Below are 8588 nucleotides of genomic sequence, written 5' to 3'. Positions count from 1 at the left end.
CGCCGTGAGGGGGGGGTGGGCGGGGCGAGCGGCGCGTCCCGCCGCGGCGGGCGGCCGCCCCTGGGGGCGGTGGCACGCGTCCCCGCCTCAGGGAGCCCCGGCCGTTATCTGCGCGCCTCAGGGCCTGCGGCTGGCCTCGGGGCGGGTCCCAGCCCGCCCGCCCGCCAGCCAGCCCGGGGGGAAGGGAGGCTCCCCGGAGCCGGTCGCGGCCTTTACCGTAAACACCGGCAGCCAGGCGGGCGGAAGAGGCAGCGTCCTCTTGTGCGGGCGGTGATGGCCCGTCCGGGGCGCGTCTGTCCGCGACCCCACGCGTGGAAACCCCGCCGCCCGGGGCGGGGGTCCGGCCCGGCCTGTCCCGCCGGGGCTGGCACCCTCGGACCCGGCTCTGAGAGGACAAGTTCCCCTCCCCCCCCGGCCCCCATTTCTGGAGTCCAGAGTTTTGTAAGTCAAAGCTGGTTTGTCTTCATGGCAAATATTCTTTCAGATAGGCCGTGGAAGTGTAAGCTGAGAAAGAATTTTTAAAAAGTCGTTCAGAAAAAAGCTGTTTATTAAAAGAGCTTGTTTAGAGGAACGTATACTGAGACACAACTATAAAATAGCACCAAAGCATCGCAAAGAGAGGATCTGAAAATACCTTTAGTATAGTAGCATAACTTAATGCCAGCAATCAAGCAAATTAGAATAAGAAAATAGTCTCTCATTTTAACTATTTCCATTATTTTAACATCTCTCATCATGATTTTTGAATGCCCAAGAAGAAAAAAAAAAGAACCTTTGACATGGGCTAGCAATTAGAAAACCGATTTACAATGTGGCACCGTTGGCAACAAACTAGTATTCCCAGCTTGAAAATGATCCTGATCATTCAGTTAAGTAATTCACCTCACAATCCAAATAGTAAGTAAGGTTTGGCTAAATTTGATAAGGTCAGAGGAAATCCTAGGGCATTATGACAAGAAGTGAATTCCAGAGAAAGGAAATAACTGTAATAATCAATGCAGTCTTGCTTACATGCAGGTCAGATTCCAGGAATTAAAACCAAAACAAAACCCAGGCTGTGTAAAGTTCCCATTGTACCTTTAGTACTGATAAGGAGAGGGCCTGAAAGCTATTGTGTGTATGTGTTTGCTTTGCTTGAATGTTTTACCTTTTTCGGCTTTTATTGTCTCACTTAGACATGGGTGTAAGTGTTTATATATAAAAACTATATGGCAAGGTTGTTTCCATTTCTTAAAATGAGTTTTCCTAGCATATAAAGGTCTCGTGAATCTCTCTTGTAATGCTCAGTAAGTACTACATGGTCATATAAGAGCTGATTACAATATCTTGTGATATCAGTGTAGGATATGTGAAAAGACAGCAACATCAAAGATTTTAAATTTGGACACACAGATGCAATTATTTCATTTCACAGCTTTCGTTGGTGCAGTCAGCAGTTCCCGTTGATGGAGTTCCACAAAAAGACAGAGATGCCAAACAACTGAGAGCAGCGGTGCCTGACCTTGAGGCAGAAGCACCACCTCAGGTGAAGTGTACCCCAAAAATGCCTTGGGAGAGTGGTATGTTCAGGCTGGAGTTGACAGCAACCAACATGGTCTAGCTCTTACCAAAACAAAATACTGCTCGTTCTTCCCTGAAGCTTGCACCCTGTTACTGCCCATGGCATGTGAGCCTCACATGCCAGGGAGTGAAGTGCTGCTTTCTGTGGTATATTGACTGACAGCCTTGACACTCTAGTTTTTTCTTTAGGAAATGGTTAGATACCTCTCCTTTCTAGCATAACCTGAATGGAAGAGGAAGAAGACTCCCATCCTTTAAGCCCCCATGGGTGAGAGTGTTCTTGTAGGATTTGGAATACCTGCTTTTAATTGCTGCTTTCCTAAGGAGCCCTAAACAGAACAGTACCACTTCTTAGGAACATGCCTTGAGTAGACGGTACTTCCACCTTTAGCAGATGGGCTGTTTGGCATATGTGAGGCATTGGATGTGGTTTTTCAGTTCTCACTTTTGACATTCTTCCCCTTTTAATGAATGTTTAAGCAGTCAGAATGTGAGTGAGAGGGAGAAAATAACTCTTCAGGCTAATGGTTACTACACTTTAAGAGGAAGATCTGTTCTGGTGCATATTATATATTTCATATAAAACCCTAGCTTGGATAATTTTTTCCCTGTTTTATCCTACAATGTAAAAATAAATTCAGATATTGCATCGCAACCTGGAACTCCATGCTTCCTGAATTCCACAGTATTCTACTACTCTTAAAACACTACTGAGTTACTCCCTTGAAATTCTCTTTCTCCACACCCCGTAGGCCTATAATGTAGTGTTCAGGACAAACTCTGGACATTTTTTTGGCATCCTAGAAGGAACAGGCGTTCAGGTGTTAACAGCTGAATCCTGGAGATTCCTGTTGTCATTTTTAGAGATTACCACATGCAGGCTGTCTGCCCTGTCTTTATTGGAAGCTTTAATACCTGGTTCTAGTAGGAAATGTGATTCCTCCCTACTGCTGCTATTCAGAGCCAAAAGCATTGTCAGGGATTTGAGTTCGGGATAAACCAATACATCTGGCTCAGGTAAGGAGAGCCATACCTAGCATGTGGGCTTAGTTACAAACCAGATACTGACAGAGAGAGCTCTGAAGGTATACTCAAAGGATGTACGGTGTGTAGAGTTACCCTAGCTTGTTCTGATAAAATCAGCTGCAAACAGCTGAGGCGTCAGCATGTTTACTTCTGCCACATGTGCTGGAGGAACAGTATCTTCCTTCAGAAGTGTAGGGTAGATGGCAGGGGTGGTCACTTGTAAAAGTACTGATGTATAAGCCACCAGAGAATCTACAGAATTGTCTCAGGCTGAAAAAGAAATTGAATCATGTCCTCTCATCTCTGATGATTAAGAAGAAGGTGGGTGACCAGTGCACCAGCAGGTATGGTGAACACCATACTTTGCCTACAGCCTGATCTTCAGCCTTGCTTGTAACATGTCCAAAAAGAAGAAATAACCCTTTACAGCATTGAACTGTTGGATGTAAACACACCCTGGAACATCCCTGCCTATGATCGGAAGTAGAATTTATATAGAGAACTTTAATGCTGTTAACTTGGTATTAATTTGAGTGAGGGCTTTGAGGATTTCTGATTAAGATTTCCTGAAGTGGGAGACAAATAAGACCAATAGTTAGAATTGCTGTAGTTCTAGCCCTTTGTATATCTCTAGATCATTACATTTGTGTACCTAAATCTTGATCATATAGCTGTAAAGTTTTGCAGCAAAGTATTACATTTGAATACACTGTAAAATAGGGCAAGAAGCTTGAGATCTGTAGGTTGAATAACTAGATGCTGCAGCACAGTCGCTGTTAGCAACTCTGTGCTAACTTTGCTTCTGTGTCAGGCTTATCTGTGAAGAAATTAATTTAAGGTTTTATTTCTTGTCAGGCTTTCCTTGAAAAGCTTGATGAAAATCAAAAGCGTTGAAAGTGTGTGGAATCCTGAGGATTTTTTAAGGTCACTTTGCAGAAACATTGTAGGTTTAGCATTCAGGGAGTCGCACGCACACACACACCACCCGAGACTTTAACTGCTAGGACTGGAGTCCCTTCGCAGTGGGCAGCTCCACTGAGCTGATGGGTGCCCCTTTTCGACTGCTCGCTCACACACATACTCACTCTCGGGCTCTTTCTCTCCCCTCAGGCTCGACCCTAGGTTTCCCTGAAGCTGAGTATCATATCATCCGACATATGCCGGATGAATTTATTGAGTGGTACAGCGGTAAAAAAAACAGCTTGAGCAGGGTGCCTCTGGAGAGAGACTCCAAACAAAGAAATCCCTGGGCAATTATACCCTTACAGTCCAAGTTCCCCTCCCCTCACGCGACAGTTTAGTCCAATAGCAATATTTGGGTCTCAGGTCTTTTTGTTCCTTATTGGATCCTTTCTCTGTCTCCAGGCAGGACATTCCTTTTCTTATCTTAATGGATGCAGCTTCTGCTGATGGTTGTGGCCACCTTATCTTTCTGGTTTGCACGAGTTTCAGGGCCTTCTTTCATGTAGCTAAGTAAAAGTTAAGTGTACGGTCAGCTTATCTAGGTGAAAGTTCACAGCTTGCAGCCTAAGGCTTTAGCAAACCTTGCTACTAGTGCTTATGTATTGGATTCCGTTTGAACTAGAAAGTGACTACTGCAACAAGAATGGCTTGATAGATAATGTCGATTTTTATTTTGTTTGTTCACCTTGCCATTAAGGTGTGCCTTAATTTTAAGGAATGTATGATTGTCCTAAAACGTATGAATTTTAAAGCAATCCTTTGAATACCACTTACCAATATCTAGTGTATCCATTGGGAGTGCTTCCAGTATTCTTTTCTTGATGCTAACAAGTCTTGGACCGTATCCTTAAAGACTTACGCTTACAAAAAAACCCCAAACCAACCAACCAACCAACCAACCAACCAACCAACCAACCAAAATTATATTAATATAAAGGTTTATAGTATAATTAAGAAAATAAAATATTTTTATATAAAGAATAATAGCTTATAACTTACATGCTTCTAAGCTAACTCCCAGTACTGCTTTCTGATGTTATGGGAAGATAGTGTTTAAACTAAAGGCTTTGGAGTTAAAGATTTAACAAAGACAACCCAAAAATGCCTCCATAATGCAGTGTATATCACTGTGAAAACATGATAAAATAAATAAACAAACACATTTTGGTAGCATGTGTAATCCCAATAACATAGTACCCCTGTTGGAATTCATACATATTTAGTTCTATAATACATTGAGTTATATGGGTCACATCTTGTGTTACTGTGTGTATATACACTATTACTCTTCCCACTCATGTTTATGTAACTACCACATATATTTGCATAAAACAGTTGTTTTGTGAGAAGAGAAGGCTCCTGGGAGACCTTACAGCAGCCTTCCAGTACCTGAAGGGGGCCTACAAGAAAGCTGGAGATTGACTTTTTACAAGGGCACATAGGGATAGGACAAGGGGTAATGGCTTTAAACTGAAAGAGAGTGGATTTAGATTGGATATAAGGAAGAAATTCTTCACTGTGACGGCGGTGAGGCACCGGAACAGGTTGCCCAGAGAGGTTGTGGATGCCCCATCCCTGGAAGTGTTCAAGGCCAGGCTGGATGGGGCTTTGAGCAACCTGGTCTAGTGGAAGGTGTCCCTGCCCATGGCCGGGGGGTTGCAACTAGATGATCTTTAAGGTCCCTTCCAATCCAAACCATTCTATGATGATTTATGTATTTATGTTGTCTTTTAATGCAGTTAAACAGCGGGAAATGAAGAGTTCTGGCAATGTATTACCAGTCACAACTCTGCAGAACTCCAACTAATACTTTGAAGAATAGCAGCAATCCTGGAACCAGATTTTCAAAATAGATGTGCATGAAAATCTGAAGGTAAATTTGATTCAACATTTATCAATGTGGTGAAAAGACATATAAAAATAAAAGGAGCAGAATGTGTCTTTTAAATATTATTAAGTTTTACCTCTATTTAATAGTCAAAGCTTGTTTTACTAAAATAGGTAAGGGCATTTGTTTGTGTGTGAGTCTATAGCTTCTGTGCCAACCTTAACAACTGTGACCTTAGCTTGATAATAACCAGGCAAAGATTATAAAATCAGTAGTGCCAGCTGCCTGGCCTGTGTACAATCAGGCTTTCATGAAAAATCTGGGGACTGGATTTGACAGAACCAGAAAGCAGCTGTTCTCAACAGCATGCTTCCGCTCAGAAACTACAGCTATCTGAGTGAGAATTAATGCTCCTTTTCACATTAGTGCACTCTTCCACTGATCCTTACGGCAGCTGTTGCTGTGCTTCCCCTAAACACTTAAACTGGAGTTGTACTAGGACTTCATGCAGCAATTGGCAAAATATTCAGCAGGCAAAAGTCCTGAAATTTCAGGAAACTGGACTAGGTAAATCGTGTTAGTTTTGTGATCTTTGTCCTTTCGGTATCATACTTCCTAAAGCCATAGTGGGTTAGTTTCATACCCAGGCAGGATAATAATTTGGTCCCACACCCCAGCTGTCTATCTTAGAAGAAGCTATCTTATACTTGGAGGAAGATTGTATGGAAAATTCTATAGGCCGTAACTGGCCCCTATGGAAATAAAAATTAAAGTTTTGGCGTTTCTTCCTTTTACTGTGCAATGATAGTTTAATGACTGGTGGTATATTTGCAGCTCTACCACTTCCCTGCTGATGACTGTGAGAAAGTCACTTTATCACATGGTACTACAGTTTCTCCACATGTGGCATAGGAATAATTAAACTTATCTTCTCCATGGAACACCGTGAGGTCTGTGTAGGAAGCTGGAAGCTGAAATTATTTTAAGAGCATTGGGAAGACCATATTGAGGAATAAAGCTTATGTGGTTTTGACATGAACTATCGCATCTTTTCTAGCTAGTCTGAACTGGCATGTGGCAGTTGTGTCAGTGACTGAGACCAGCCTACATAGCTTTAAAGCATACATACTGTTAGTGTAAATGTAATCATTGAAATCAATCAAACAGTCTTACCCTGTCATTTTGCACTTGCTTGTCAAGAAGCACGAAAGAGCAAATTTGGTGTGTCTTTTGCAGAGATGGTTGGGGGAGTGCTGAATCCTGCGTTACCTGAACTGAGTCTTCAGAGCTTTTACTATAGACAGAGCTCAGTAAACTGAAGCTCCGAATTCAAATAAATCTTCTTCATGCTCCTATAGTAAGAGCCAGACTTAAGTACTAAATTCAACGTTTGACTATTCATATTTGACTGTACTTTTAAATATGCATTTATATTAAGGTCAGAGTATATCAGAGAGAGATGCTTTGATCTAAACTGATTTTTGCAACATTTGGGAAAACTGGAAGTGTTGTTGCAGCCCACTAGATGTCAGTGTCGCCACACAATAGACCGCTGCAGCTCTGCTCGCTAGGCAGGTAGGATTCGGTATCTTCAGAGTAATGGATGAGTTATCTTGGATCATGGAAATTGGCTATGTAAGGTCTGTCATATTTTTACCTAACTCTAGGAAATAGTTCCAGGAACAGTGCTGCAACCCAGTTATTCTGACTGTATTATGTGATTCCTACCAAACAATTTGTATGCAGCAGAAATACTTTAGGGAATAAGACAACATTTCAGAAGCAAACAAAAGGAAATATTTCTGAATAAATGGACATTCAGTGACCTAAAAAATATTAGTAGGAACTGATATCGGCAAATAATACTTTGATTTCTGACTCTGTTCTCCAAAGGAGTCTCTCTTCTCTAAAATGTGACAGCTATTCTGGCCTTGATATGAACTGAAATTATGACATTTATTATTGCTTGGAGAAATTGAATTTTAGATCTGAAAACACATCCAGTTGTAAGGTTCATTAAGAGATGGCATTATGTAGAAGTACAGAAACCCACAGAAACCCACAAAAACCAGGAAACCTAGATAAAGAAAAAGCAGAACTTGTGGAAAGTATAGAAATAGGAAAGGCAAGGTAGAGAAATTCCATTAAAATATTAAAAAGTTGGCTCTGTTAAAATGTAAAAGGTAAGGTGGAACAAAGGGCAAAATTTGATATTGCAGCTAGAAAGACAAAGAAGAAAACTTCAGATGATTATTCAACGTTTGCATAGATTTGTTGGGGTATGCAGGAAAATCATAGAATCATAGAACAGCCCAGGCTGGAAGGGACCTCAGAAGATCATTTGGTCCAACCTTTCGTGGAAAAGGGAGCCTAGAAGAGATTACCTAGCACCCTGTCTTGTTCCATCTTGAAAACCTCCAGTGACGGGGACTCCACCATGTCCCTGGGGAGGTTGTTCCTGTGATTGATTGTTCTCACTGTAAAAAATTTCTTTCTTATATCAAGATGAAACCTCTCCTAGTGCAACTTGTACCCATTGCCCCTTGTCTTCTCCATGTGGCTCCTTGTGAAGAGAGAGCCTTCATCCTCTTTGTAGCTCCCTTTAAGTATTGGAATACCGTGATGAGGTCTCCCCTGAGCCTTCTCTTCTCCAAGGAGAAGAGACCTAACTCCTTCAGTCTTTCCTCATAGGGCAGGTTCTCCAGCCCTTTGATCATCTTCGTGACCCTCTTTTTGGACCCTCTCCAGTCTGTCCACATCTTTTTTGAATTGTGGGGATCAGAACTGGACACAGTACTCTACGTGCAGCTTGACATGCACTGAGTAGAGTGGGATGATCACGTCTCTATCTCTGCTAGTAATGCCCCTGCAGATAGAGCCCAGGAGCCGATTTGCCTTTGCTGCTGCAGCGGCAGGCGCACTGCTGACTCATGTTCAGCTCGTTGTCCGCCAGGACCTCCAGGTCCCTTTCAGGAAGGCAGCTCCTCAGCCATAGAGCCCAGCCTCTACTGGGCTCTTTGGTTATGTCTTCCCAGGTGCAGGACTTTGCGCTTCTCTCTGTTCAATTTCATACTGTTCTTGCTAGCCCACTCTTCCAGCCTGTCCAGGTCTCTCTGTGAGATGGCTCTCCCTTCTGACATATCCACCACACCACCCAGTTTAGTGTCATCAGCAAACTTGGTGAGAGTGCGTATTATATTAATTATAAAAA

General features: G+C 42.5%; 1 protein-coding gene across 1 annotated transcript in view; it reads left to right on the top strand.

Moving 5' to 3' along the window:
* The first annotated feature begins 97 nt into the window (after window positions 1-97).
* ODF2L (outer dense fiber of sperm tails 2 like) overlaps window positions 98-8588 on the top strand; it is a 62934-nt gene continuing 54443 nt past the window's right edge. The window contains exons 1-4 of the transcript XR_015698571.1: window positions 98-441; window positions 1415-1525; window positions 5289-5422; window positions 6614-6847. The gene's annotated coding sequence lies outside the window, so the exon portion shown is untranslated. Of the gene's footprint in view, window positions 442-1414; window positions 1526-5288; window positions 5423-6613 lie in introns of the transcript that reaches the window.

The sequence above is a fragment of the Nipponia nippon genome, unplaced genomic scaffold, assembly GCF_047370975.1.
Source record: "Nipponia nippon isolate SJK-2023a ecotype South Korea unplaced genomic scaffold, ASM4737097v1 scaffold_5, whole genome shotgun sequence".
Lineage (NCBI taxonomy): Eukaryota > Metazoa > Chordata > Aves > Pelecaniformes > Threskiornithidae > Nipponia > Nipponia nippon.
This window is presented reverse-complemented; position numbering and strand designations above follow the sequence as displayed.